The sequence below is a fragment of the Manis javanica genome, chromosome 12 (assembly GCF_040802235.1).
Source record: "Manis javanica isolate MJ-LG chromosome 12, MJ_LKY, whole genome shotgun sequence".
NCBI classification, from domain to species: domain Eukaryota; kingdom Metazoa; phylum Chordata; class Mammalia; order Pholidota; family Manidae; genus Manis; species Manis javanica.
This window is the reverse complement of record NC_133167.1, coordinates 87,573,010-87,587,418: the sequence shown is the minus strand read 5'-3', so window position 1 is coordinate 87,587,418 and position 14,409 is coordinate 87,573,010. Positions and strand designations below refer to the sequence as shown.

Genomic DNA, 14,409 nt, shown 5'->3' with positions numbered 1-14,409 from the left:
ATAATACTCCATTGTGTCTATGTACATCTTCTTTATTCATTCATCTACTGATGGACACTTAGGTTGCTTCCATATCTTGGCTATTGTAAAGAGTGCTGCGATAAACATAGGGGTGCATCTGTCTTTTCAAATTGGTGAATTTGTTGTCTTCACACAGATTCCCAGAACTAGAATTGTTCTGTAATATGGTATTTCTGTTTTTAGTTTTTTGAGAAACCTCCATTCTGCTGTCCATGGGGGCTGCACCAATTTCAAATCCCTCCAACAGGGCACAAGGGTTCCCTTTCTCCACATCCTTGCCAAGAGTTGTCATTCCTTGCCTTGTTGATACTGGCCATTCGGACTGGTGTGAGGTGGTATTTTGCAGTTTTGATCTCCATTTCCCTAATGAGTAATGATGTTGAATACCTTTTCATGTGCACGTTGGCCATCGTATGTCTTCTTTGAAAAAATGTCTGTTCGGGTCCTCTGCACACTTTTGAAGTGGGCTTTCTTTTTGGTGTTGAGTTGTATGAGTTCTTTATCTAATAATTATATTAGCCCTTTATCAGATATGTCATTTGCAAATATTTTCTCCCATACACTAGGTTATCTTTTTCTCTTGTTGATGGTATCCTTTGATGTGAAGAAACATTTAGTTGTGATGTAGTCCAATTTATTTACTTTTCTTTTTGTTTCCCTTGCCCACAAAGAAGTATCCAGAAAAAAATTACTCGTGTTATGTTCAAGAGATTCCTGCCTATGTTTTCTTCTAAGAGTTTTATGGTTTCATATCTTACATTTAGGTCTTTAATCCACTTCGAGTTTACTTTTGTGTATGGGGTAAAACAGTGATCCAGTTTCATTCTCTTGCATGTAGCTGTCCAGTACTCCCAAAACCATTTATTGGAGAGACTGTCTTTTCCCCAATGTATTTTCATGGTTCGTAATATCATTATATTAAATGACCTTATACGTATCAGTTTATTTCTGAGTTCTCTATTCTGTTCCATTGGTCTGTGTATCTGTTCTTGTGCCAGTATCAGACTCTTTCATTTACTGTAGCTTTGTAGTAGAGTTTAAAACAGGGAGCATGATACCCCCAGCTTTATTATTATTTCTCAAGATTGCTTTGACTACTTGGCGGCTTTTGTAATTCCACATAAATGTTAGAATTATTTGCTCTCCTTCAGTGAGAAATGCCGTGGGTATTTTGATAGGAATTGCATTGACTCTGTAGAATGTTTGAGCAGTATGGTCATTTCAACAATATTAATTCATCCTATCCATGAGCATGGAGTAGCTTTCCATTTATTTGTGTTGTCTTCATTTCTTTTATCAGTTCTATAGTTTGTATCCTGCAACTTTACTAAATTCCTTTATTAACTCTAATAGTTTTTTATGGAGTCTTTAGGGTCTTCTATGTATGATATCATATCCTCTGCAAATAGTGGCAGTTTTATTTCTTCCTTACCTGTTTGGATGCCTTTTATTTGTTTTTTGTTCTTGTCTGACTGTGGGACTATGTTGAATAGAAATGGTGAGAACAGCCATCCTTGCCTGACCTTAGAGAGAAAGCTATCAGTTTTTCACCTTTCAGTGTTGATGTTCACTATCGGTTTGTCACGTAAGGCCTGTATTACATTGAGATACAAGCCCTCTATACCTACTTTATTGAGAATGGGTGTTGAACTTTATTAAATGATTTTTCTGCATCTATTGAGATGATCATATGTTTTCTATCATTTTTATTGTTATGTGGTGTATCACACTGATTGATTCGTGTATATTGAAACATCCTTGCATCCCTGAGATAAATCCCACTTGGTCAAGGTGAATGATCTTTTTAATGTATTTTAAAATTTGGTTTGCTAATGTTTTGTTGAGGATTTTTTAATGTGTGTCCATTAGGCATATTGGTCTGTACTTTTCTTTGTTCTATAGCATACTTGTCTGGTTTCGGTACCACGGTAATGCTGGCCTCATAGAATTAATTTGGAGGCTCTCCTTCCTCTTCAGTTTTTTGAATTGTTTGAGTAGGACAGGTCTCAACCTTCCTTAAAGGTTTGGTAGAATTCACGTGTGAAGCCATCTCATCCTGAGCCTTTGTTTGTTGGGAATTTTTTATTATAGGTTAAGCTTCATTACCAGTAATTAGTTTTTTCAAACTTTCTATTTATTCCTGGTTCAGTCTTGGAAGGTTGTATGTTTCTAGAAATTTATGCGTTTCTTCTATGTTGTCCAATTTGTTGGCATATAATTTTTCTTAGTACTCATAACCATTTATATTTATGGTATCAGTTGTAACTTCTCTTTCCTCTCTGATTCTGAGTCATCTCTTTATGAGTCTAAGTAAATATTTATCAATTTTGTTTATCTTTTCAAAGAACCAGTTCTTGGTTTCATTAATTGCTTTATTGTTTTCCAGTCTTTATTTCATTCATTTCCATTCTGATCTTTGTTTTTATTTCCTTTTTTCTACAAACTTTGGGCTTTGTTCTTTTTCTGTTTCCTTAAGATGCCAGGTTAGATTGTTGGGGATGTTTCTTGCTTATTGAGGTAGGCCTGGATTGCTACAGACTTCCTTCTTAGGGCTGCTTTTCCTGCATTACAAAAATTTTGAACTGTTTTATCTCTTTTCATTATTTTTCAAGTACTTTTTTATTTCTTCTCTGATTTCTTTGATCCATTGATATTTTTAGTAGAATGCTGTTTAGCCTCCACTTGGTTCTAAATGTAATTGGTTTTACTGCTTATGTGTTTTTGACCTTCATACTAGCTTTTAAGTGATTGGTTTACTACCTCTGTTACGTGTTTGTTTTTACCAATAAAATTTTCCTTTAGTTAGGATATTTTCTTTTCCTCTTAGGACCCTTTAGCATTCTTTCCAAGGCCAGTTTAGTGGTGGTGAACTCTTTTAACTTATGTTTATCTGTGAGGCTGTTTATCTCCCTTTCCATTCAGAATGATAAACCTGCTGGGTAGAGTATTCTTGGTTGGAAGGTTCTCTCTTTCAGTACTTTGACTATATCATACCACTCCTTTCTGGCCTGGAAAGTGTCTGCTGAAAAAATGGCTTATAGCCTTATGGGATCTCCTTTGTAGGTAATTTGTTGCTTTTCTCTCACTGCTTTTAAGATCCTGTCTTTGTCTTTGATCTTTGACATTATAATTATGAATGTCTTGACATGGATCTCTTTGGGTTTATCTTGTTTGGGGCTCTCTCTGCTTGCTGGAACTGATGTCTGGTTCTTTCCCTAGGTCAGGGAAGTTTTCATCTATTATTTCTTCAAATAAGTTTTCTATTCCTTTCTATGTCTCTCCTTCTGGGACTCCTATAATGCTATATGCTCTTACAATGTTTGGCCATCTGGTACTGTCCCAGAGCTCCTTGAATCTATCCTTGTTTTCTTTGTACTTTTTACTTTTTGCTGTTCAGCTTTAATGCTTTCCACCAGGCTGTCTTCCAAATCACTGATCCAGTCTTCTTCATCCTCTAATTAGGTATTGATTCCCTCTAGTGTAATTTTTATTTTATTTATTGTATTCCTTATCTCTGGTTCTGTTTTATATTTTCTATCTTATATTTTGTACAGGTTCTCACGGAGTTCTTCCACTCTTAAGACTGGTGAACATCTTTATAATCATCAGTTTGAACTCTTTATCTGGTAGATTGCTTAACTCCATTTCATTTAGTTCCTTTTCTAAAGTGTCTGTTTCAAGCATATTCCTCTGTCATCCCATTTTGTTTGACTTTTCTGCTTGAGACTATAAATAAGTAGAAAAGGCTACTCTCTCCCCAACTTGAAGGATTGGCCTTCTGTATGGAAAGTCCCCCGGGTAGACTGCATGTGCCTGGGTGTTTCAACCAGTTGGCTGGAGGCTTAGGGAATGTGAGCTGGGGTTTTCCTGGTTTCAAGGCTGTCAGGATGTGGTTGGAGGGGCTTCTGAATAGATACCGATGGGGCCCACACTTAACAGGAAGGCAGTGGGTCCAGATGCCTCCAGTCCAGATGCCATCCCAGGAAATCCCTGCCTCTGCTGCTACTGGGGCTGCGCCAATGGAGCTGTGTCTGAGTTTGATTCAGTGCAGCAGTGGCTATGGCACACAGCAGTGAGTGGCTTGATGGAAGCCCCAGCCCCACAGCTACTGGGTCAGCACCCACAGCACAGCTGTGGTCTGAATGTGCTCTCTAGCTGACACATCTGTGTGTGGGTGGGAGGTGACAAGCCACATAGGTCAAGTCTTCAAGTCTCAAATGAGTGTGTGCGCCCCAACCCTGCTCCCTGCCTCACTCTCATGTGGGGAAGTGGTACAAAAAATGGCACTTGCCAGACCTCTGATCTGTAGACAGTTCCAGTCATCTCCCTACCAAACAACAGGTGTTTTAATTCTATAAATTGGGTCTTTTCACTTATAGTCTAGATGCACTTTAAAGCACCACTTTTTTTCCTATGCACCAGGACAGTGGATCTGTGTCCAGAGCCCTCAGCAATATCCCTCCCTCTCTGGGTTGCTGCACTGGGGCGGGGTTTCCTCTGTTACCATGTCCCTTCTGCCATATTTTATGTGATCTTTCTACCCCTCATTGTGCAGAAGGTGCTCACTCAGTCTTCCTCAAAATGAATTATTCTCTGTGTAGGTGTAGATTTGCTGTGCAGGTGGGAGGAGGTGGGTTCAAGCTCTCAGTACAGCACTATCTTCCCAGAAGTTCCTGTAAGCATATCATCTTGCAAAAGTCAAGTATGAGGCAGACATCATCTTTGTCTGAATCAAGCCTCCTGAAACCCCTTCGTAATGATCAGTGCATCGAGCCTGTTCATCTTCCTCCTCTCAGCCTCATCCACATCACTCTGTGAGAACCACCAACCTTAAAAAAAGTCAGTCATTTTACTAATGAAATTAGTTATTTGGGAATACAGAGGAATTCCAATTCAGGACATGCAACTATGGCAAACCACAGGCAATAGCAAAGAAAGCAAGGCAAGGTCAGCTTTTATTAGGTTTTAGGGGAAAATCCTAGAAGGGATGTTTTGAATAAAAGTTCACTGGAGAAGAACAATACTTGGAAGTCGTGGTGTTTCTCATTGGCCATACGAGGTAGTTACAGCATTATTACAAGGACAGGGAGGGCTCATCCTTTTTCTTAAAATCAGGAGATGAAATTCCTACATAAGAAGTGTCCTCCCTGGTCAAGATAAGAATTATCTTCTTCCTGCTTTTTATACAGGATCTGACTTGTGCTATGTTCTCAAGAATGCCCCCTTCTGGGTTTATTTCCATTTAAAATGAAGTTTCTTTTACTTATTATTTTTCTTTTCATATCATTAATCTACAATTACATGAATAACATTATGTTTACTAGGGTTCCCCCCTTCACCAAGTCTCACCCACAAAACCGATTACAGTCAACTGTCCATCAATATAGTAAGATGCTGTAGAATCACTACTGTCTTCTCTGTGTTACACAGCTCTCCCCGTGCCTCCCCCCACATTATACATGCTAATCATAAGGCCCCCTTTCTTTTTCCCCACCCATATCCCTCCCTTCCCATCCATATTCCCCAGTCCCTTTCCCTTTGGTAACTGTTGGTCCCTTCTTGGGTTCTGAGCCTGCTGCTGTTTTGCTCCTTCATTTTTTTTCTTTGTTCTTATATTCCATAGATGAGTGAAATCATTTGATACTTGTCTTTTTCCGCCTGGCTTATTTCACTGAGCACAATACCCTCTAGCTCCATCCATGTTGATACAAATGGTAGGATTTGTTTTCTTCTTATGGCTGAATAATATTCCATGGTGTATATGTACCACATCTTCTTTATCCATAATGGACACTTATGTTGCTTCCATTTCTTGGCTATTGTAAATAGTGCTGCGATAAACATAGGGGTGCATCTGTCTTTTTCAAATTGGGCTGCTGCAGTCTTAGGGTAAATTCCTAGGAGTGGAATTGGAATTCCTGGGTCAAATAGTATTTCTATTTTGAGTTTTTTGAGGAACCTCCATACTGATTTCCACAATGGTTGAACTAGTTTACATTCCCACCTGCAGTGTAGGAGGGTTCCCCTTTCTCCACAACCTCACCAACATTTGTTGTTGTTTGTCTTTTGGATAGTGGCAATCCTTACTGGTGTGAGGTGATATCTCATTGTGGTTTTAATTTGCATTTCTCTGATGACAAGCGATGTGGAGCATCTTTTCATGTGTCTGTTGTCCATCCGAATTTCTTCTTTGCAGAACTGTCTGTTCAGCTCCTCTGCCCATTTTTTAATTGGATTATTTGCTTTTTGTTTGTTGAGGTGTGTGAGCTCTTTATATATTTTGGATGTCAAGCCTTTATCGGATCTGTCATTTACGAATATATTCTCCCATACTGTAGGATGCCTTTTTGTTCTATTAATGGTGTCCTTTACTGTACAGAAGCTTTTCAGCTTGATACAGTCCCACTTGTTCATTTTTGCTTTTGTTTCCCTTGCCCAGGCAGATATATTCATGAAGAAGTTGTTTGTGTTTATGTCCCAGAGATTTTTGCCTATGTTTTTTTCTAAGAGTTTTATGGTTTCATGACTTACATTCAGGTCTTTGAGCCATTTTGAATTTACTTTTGTGTATGGGGTTAGACAGTGATCCAGCTTCATTCTCTTACATGTAGCTGTCCAGTTTTGCCAGCACCATCTGTTGAAGAGACTGTCATTTCCCCATTGTATGTCCATGGTTCCTTTATCAAATATTAATTGACCATATATCTTTGGGTTAATGTCTGGAGTCTCTAATCTGTTCCACTGGTCTGTGGCTCTGTTCTTGTGCCAGTACCAAATTGTCTTGATTATTGTGGCTTTGTAGTAGAGCTTCAAGTTGGGGAGTGAGACACCCCCCCCAACTTTATTCTTCTTTCTCAGGATTGTTTTGGCTATTTGGGGTCTTTGGTGTTTCCATATGAATTTTTGAAATTTGTTCCAGTTCGTTCAAGAATGCTGCTGGTAATTTGATAGGGATTGCATCAAATCTGTATATTACTTTGGGCAGGATGGCCTTTTTGATGATACTAATTCTTCCTAGCCAGGAGCATGGGATGAGTTTCCATTTGTTAGTGTCCTCCTTAATTTCTATTAAGAGTGTCTTGTAGTTTTCAGGGTATAGGTCTTTCACTTCTTTGGTTAGGTTTATTCCTAGGTATTTTATTCTTTTTGATGCAGTTGTGAATGGAATTGTTTTCCTGATTTCTCTTTCTATTGGTTCATTGTTAGTGTATAGGAAAGCCACAGATTTCTGTATGTTAATTTTGTATCCTGAAACTTTGCTGTATTCTGATATCAGTTCTAGTAGATTTGAAGTGGAGTCTTCAGGGTTTTTATGTACAATATCATGTCACCTGCAAATAGTGACAGTTTGACTTCTTCTTTACTAATCTGGATTCCTTGTATTTCTTTGTTCTGTCTAATTGCTGTGGCTAGGACCTCCAGTACTATGTTGAATAACAGTGGGGAAAGTGGGCATCCCTGTCTTGTTCCTGCTCTCAGAGGAAAAGCTTTCAGCTTCTCGCTGTTCAGTATAATGTTGGCTGTGGGTTTATCATATATGGCCTTTATTATGTTGAGGTACTTGCCCTCTATACCCATTTTGTTGAGAGTTTTTATCATGAGTAGATGTTGAATTTTGTCAAATGCTTTTTCAGCATTTATGGAGATGATCATGTGTTTTTTGTCCTTTTTGTTTGATGTCTTGGATGATGTTGATGGATTTTCGAATGTTGTACCATCCTTGCATCCCTGAGATGAATCCCACTTGGTCATGGTGTGTGACCCTCTTGATGTATTTTTGAATTCAGATTGCTAATATTTTGTTGAGTATTTTTGCATCTACATTCATCAGAGATACTGGTCTGTAGTTTTCTTTTTTGGTGGGGTCTTTGCCTGGTTTTGGTATTAGGGTGATGTTGGCTTCATAGAATGAGTTTGGGAGTATTCCCTCCTCTTCTATTTTTTGGAAAACTTTAAGGAGAATGGGTATTATGTCTTCTCTGTATGTCTGATAAGACTCCGAGGTAAATCCATCTGGCCCAGGGGTTTTGTTCTTGGGTAGTTTTTTGATTACCGCTTCAATTTAGTTGCTGGTAATTGGTTTGTTTGGATTTTCTGTTTCTTCCTTGGTCACCCTTGGAAGCTTGTGGTTTTCTAGGAACTTGTCCACTTCTAGGTTTTCCAGCTTGTTAGCATATAGGTTATCATAGTATTCTCTAATAATTCTTTGTATTTCTGTGGGATCCATTGTGATTTTTCTTGTTTCTGATTCTGTTGATGTGTCTTGACTCTCTTTTCCTCTTATTAAGTCTGGCTAGAGGCTTATCTATTTTGTTTATTTTCTCAAAGAACCAGCTCTTGGTTTCATTGATTTTTTTCTATTGTTTTATTCTTCTCAATTTTATTTATTTCTTCTCTGATCTTTATTATGTCCCTCCATCTGCTGACCTTAGGCCTTATTTGTTCTTCTTTTTCCAATTTCGATAATTGTGACATTAGACTATTCATTTGGGATTGTTCTTCCTTTTTTAAATATGCCTGGATTGCTATATACTTTCCTCTTAAGACTGCTTTTGCTGCATCCCACAGAAGTTGGGGCTTTGTGTTGTTGTCATTTGTTTCCATACATTGTTTGATCTCTATTTTGATTTGTTCATTGATCCACTGATTATTTAGGAGCATGTTGTTAAGCCTCCATGTGTTTGTGAGCCTTTTTGCTTTCTTTGTACAATTTATTTCCAGTTTATACCTTTGTGGTCTGAAAAGTTGGTTGGTAGGATTTCAATCTTTTGGAATTTACTGAGGCTCTTTTTATGGCCTAGTACGCGGTCTATTCTGGAGAATGTTCCATGTGCACTTGAGAAGAATGTGTATCCTGTTGCTTTTGGGTGTAGAGTTCTATAGATGTCTGTTAGGTTCATCTGTTCTAGTGTGTTGTTCAGTGCCTCTGTGTCCTTACTTATTTTCTGTCTGGTCGATCTATCCTTTGGAGTGAGTGGTGTGTTAAAGTCTCCTAAAATGAATACATTGCATTCTATTTCCTCCTTTAATTCTGTTAGTATTTGTTTCAAATATATTGGTGCTCCTGTATTGGGTGCATATATGTTTATAATGGTTATATCCTCTTGTTGGACTGAGGCCTTTATCATTATGTAGTGTCCTTCTTTATCTCTTGTGACTTTCTTTGTTTTGAAGGCTATTTTGCCGGACACTAGTACTGCAACACCTGCTTTTTTCTCCCTGTTGTTTGCATGAAATATCTTTTACCATCCCTTGACTTTTAGTCTGTGCATGTCTTTGGGTTTGAGGTGAGTCTCTTGTAAGCAGCATATAGATGGGTCTTGCTTTTTCATCCATTCTATTATTCTGTCTTTTGATTGGTACATTCAGTCCATTTACATTTAGGGTGATTATTGAAAGATATTTACTATTGCCATTGCAGGCTTTAGGTTCATGGTTACCAAAGGTTCAAGGTTAGCTTCTTTACTATCTTACTGTCTAATTTAACTCACTTATTTAGCTATTATAAACACTGTCTGATGATTCTTTATTTCTCTCCCTTCTTATTCCTCCTCCTTCATTCTTCATATGTTGGGTGTTTTGTTCTGTGCTCTTTTGTGTTTCATTTGACTGCTTTTGTGAGTAGTTGATTTTATTTTTTGCCTTTTGTTAGTATTTGATTGGTCTGCTTTCTTTGCTGTGATTTTATTTTCTCTGGTGACATCTATTTAGCATTAGGAGTGTTCCCATCTAGAGCAGTCCCTCTAAAATACCCTGTAGAGGTGGTTTGTGGAGGGCAAATTCCCTCAACTTTTGCTAGTCTGGGAATTGTTTAATCCCTCCTTCATATTTAAATGATAATCACGCTGGATACAGTATCCTTGGTTCAAGGCCCTTCTGTTTCATTGCATTAAATATATCATGCCATTCTCTTCTGACCGGTAAGGTTTCTGTTGAGAAGTCTGATGGTAGCCTGATGGGTTCTCCTTTGTAGTTGACCTTTTTTCTCTCTCTGGCTGCCTTTAATACTCTGTCCTTGTCCTTGAACCTTGCCATTTTAATGATTATATGTGTTGGTGTTGTCCTCCTTGGGTCCCTTCTGTTGTGCGCTTTGTATGCTTCCATCATCTGAGCGACTATTTCCTCCCCCAGTTTGGGGCAGTTTTCAGCAATTATTTCTTCAGATACACTTTCTATCCCTTTTTCTCTCTCTTCTTCTTCTGGTACCCCTATAGCGTGAATATTGTTCCATTTGGATTGGTCACACAGTTCTCTTAATGTTCTTTCATTCCTGGAGATCCTTTTATCTGTCTCTGCGTCAGCTTCTCTGTGTTCCTGTTCTCTGATTTCTATTCCATAAACGGCCTCTTGCACCTCATCCAGTGTGCTCTTAAGTCCTTCCAGCGATTGTTTTATTTCTGTAGTCTCTCTCTGTCCTTGCTCCTTTATCTCTTGCATATTTCTCTGCAGATCCATCAGCTTGGTTATGATCTTTATTTCTAATTCTTTTTTGGGGAGATTGGTTAGGGCTATCTCCCCAGGCCCTCTCTCAGGGGTTGTCTGGACTATTTTGGACTAAATTCTTCTGCCTTTTCATGGTGACAGTGGTGGCTGTAGGCAGGTAGCAGGTATGTCAGCTGGGAGAACAAAGTCATTTCCTGCTTGCTGGTCACCTTGCTGTTCTCCACTGCCTGTGTTGGTTACCCGCACTTCTGGAGCAGACTCCGGGTTAATCTCCTAAGCTGCTGTGGGCAGGGTCTCCATCAGAGTAGCACAGAGCCCTGCGGGGAGTGGCAGGCACCCTGGGTGCACTCTCCTGTGAAAGTGGCGCCCCCACCAGGCAGCTGTGTGCCAGCAGTGGCCTTTGGGTCTGGCCCGGGCAGCTGTGAGTCAGGCTGAGATTCTGCGTGGCTGCTGGGTGCGCAGCTGCTCCTGGGCTGCTCCTCCACTGCTGCCACCACGCGCGGGCCATACTCGGGCCCCTCTGGCACTGTGCGCAGGATACTCCCAGGCCACTCAGTCACCGCCACCGCGGGCTCGCTCGGGCCGCTCCCAGTCTGCTCAGTTGCCACTGCCACGGGCTCACATGGGTCGCTACTGGTTCCCTCTGGCGCCACCTCTGCGGGCTTGCGCAGGCTGTTCTGTCACTGCTGCCAGCTCACTCGGCCAGCCCTGGGCCACTCAGCCGCCGCAGGCCGCCCCAGGCCCCTCTGGCTCCGCCACTCCCAGCACACACTGCCGCTCTCCCAGTACTGGGCTGGTGTGTCGGGGTCACACCAGTTGGAGGAATGACTGGCACACTGCTTATCGCCATGAGCAGCCCCCGAGTTCCCCGGATTCCCAAGTGCTGGGCTGAGTATGCCAGGATAACTTTGTCCAGCTGTGGGGTCCCTGTCCCTTTAAGACTTGCAAAAAGCACTGGCTTTTCTTTTTTTCTCAGGGGCGCCAGTTGTGGGGACCTGCTCACAGGTTTTACTTTTCCATTTCTCTAATATCCAGCTCCCCATGCACCGTGTGTCTGCACTCCTGGTACAGATTTCTAGAGCTGTTTGTTTAGCAGTCTTGGGCTTTTCCCTCCCTGCTCTGACTCCTTTCTTCCTGCTGGGGTCTGGGGTTGGGGACCGTTCGGGTCCCACTGGGCCATGGCTTGTATCTTACCCCCTTTGTGTAATGCAATGCTGAGTTCTTGCAGATGTAGATGTAGCCTGGCTGTTGTACTGTGTCCACTGGTGTCTCTTTTAGGAATAGTTGTATTTGTTGTATTTTCAAAAATATATGTTTTGGGGAGGAGATTTCTGCTGAACTACTTACGCTGCCATCTTGGCTCCCTCCCCTCTCTTTTACTTATTTTTACAGAACCAACCTGGAGCTACTTCACATTTTCAAAGGCACCTAATGTACAACTTGCCTCAATCCCCGTCTCCTACCATAAGCTGCTTCTTAGGAGATCAGAGGTAGAATACACCAAAAGGCATCAACGTATAAGAACTAAAATAAAATGGCTCCAAACTGTAGGAAATACCACTTAGGATACCCTTCAAGTATGCAATAAGGAGGACAAATACATAAAAGCTCACCAGAGCCCATAGACCTTGAAGGACAGGTTTGCCCTAATGTGGTCCTCCCCTAGACCACCACTAGCTTTGTAAGTGCAGTGTTAACCAGTTTGGTTTATCACCTATGGTGTGAGTTCATTACTGCTGTCCAGGAAGGTGGACAGAAACAGGAGCAATTCATCCCAGACCTCAGATCTGTGAGGCGTGCATTCTCCTGTCATTTCAGTTGAAGACAAAATACAATTGCAGAAGGCACACTTTCTTTTCATGTTGCCGAAACCTCCCAGATGCTCCCAGGTCTTAGCAAATGACCAGTCCTTGGCTACTGTCCATTTAGCTTTGTTGAGAGTCCTCACTCCCTTTTCAGGAGTTCCCAATCACTTACAAACCCACTCAAAAGAACAAATGTATTTCTGCTTCTTTTTTTAATCATGGTCAGTTTTTTCCATACCTGCCAGAAGGCTGCTTGGATGGGAGTTCTCCACCTCTTACTCCCGTGATCAATCAGAAGGCCATTTATGTAGCTATTCGATGTCAGCGTTTCTTTGTAAAGTCACTTAAAAACCCATTTTCATTTTATGTTGTCCTGTCATTCTGAACACAGGCTCAGAATAAGGCTTATTTGCCCCAAATTCCTTAGAGCTAGAACAGCACTGGTCTGTCATCCCTGCCTCTGGAGCCATCAGCCCCTTCCCATTTAGTCCACAGGTGTGTGAGAATTGGACTCCCTGACTCTGCGTCACATCCACACCCACAGAATTACAGTGTGATCTTTCAGACAACATCTTGATGTGGTATTTAACATCTGTTCCATTTTCCTACTGATGATACATTTCTGTTGCTCCTTTCTGACTTACATCCCTGATGTGGCAGGGAGATGACTTAGCGGAACTATGAACTGACATGATTGATCCAAATTCTATACCAGATTCCCAGGAACACGGCTGTGTAGAATGAATCAGACTCAAAATAACCCATACTCAAAGTCTCAGATGGTTACATGTTGAAATTCTGGTGAGTTTAAAATGAGTCTGTTCATTGTCTGAATTCAATGTTCCCTGTCTTCTCTCTCGGGAGATCCTACTTGCATTCATGGTAAGACTCCAAAACGATGCTCCATGTTTCCCAATAAGGGAAATGATGTCACCTTCCTTCCTCCATGTTCCTGCTTTGTGTGCATTTTCAGACTTGAACAAAAATCTTTCTTCCAACCTTCTCCAGCTATCTGGACCTTTGGTTGGCTATAATGCTTAGGAAGGTAGGTATGTCTGTTGACTTCTTGTGAGTATATAAATTTTAAATAGTTTGCTAGAAGACAACTTTGTATCCTTAGAAAAGTAACAATTAACAATTAACTGTGTATAATTTACAAAGTGCTCTCATATACAGTGACTCATTTAATCTCCATAATAACATCAAAAGAACAAGATTTTGTACCAATTCTATTTTAATTTCATTTTTATTTTCTGATCTTGTCTTGAGGAATAGATGCCATACAATATTACGTTAGCTTCAGGTGTACAACATAGTGATTTGACAATTATATAACAAAATGCTTACCACAGTAAGTGTAGTGACCATCTGTCACCAAAATTTTTATAATATTTGCTATATTCCCTGTGTTGTATTTCTCATTCCCATGACTTATTTAATCATTGGAGCTGTGTACCTCTTAATCCCCTTCACCTATTGGTATTTAATGTCTGTTCCATTTTCCTACTGACAATACATTGCTGTTGCTCCTTTCTGACTTACATCCCTGATGGAGCAGGGAGATAACTTAGCAGAATGGCAGCTGCTCGCCCCAGTGGTGACCATCACTTTATTCTCTGTATTCATGAATGTATTTCTGGTTTGTTGGTTTGTTCATTTCTTGTTTTTTACAGTATAGATATAAGTGAAATCACATGATATTTGTCTTTCTCTGTCTTATTTCACTTAGCATAATTACCCTCTAGGTGAATCCATCATGTCACAAATGGCAAGTTTACATTCCTTTCTTATGGCTGAGTAATATTCTGTTGCATATGCATATACCACATCTTTATCCATTTTTCTATCAGTAGACACTTAGGTTGCTTCTGTATCTTCTTGGCTATTGTAAATAATTCTTTGATAATCGTAAGGGTGTGTGTATCTTTTCAAATTAGTATTTTCATGGTTTCATGGTGGTAAATACACAGAAGTGTAATTACTGAGTTGTATGGTATTTCCATTTTTAAGTTTTGTAATTACTGAGTTGTATGGTATTTCCATTTTTAAGTTTTTGAGGAAATTCTATACTGTTTTCCATAGTGGCTGCACTATGTTATGGTTCCACCAACAGTTCATGATGGTTCCCTTTCCTCCACAC

The 14,409-nt window shown here is 40.2% G+C and overlaps 1 protein-coding gene across 10 annotated transcripts in view; it reads left to right on the top strand.

Annotated features, from left to right (window-relative positions):
• UNC5D (unc-5 netrin receptor D) overlaps nt 1–14,409 on the top strand; it is a 585,797-nt gene that overhangs the window by 490,905 nt on the left and 80,483 nt on the right. The window lies entirely within an intron of this gene.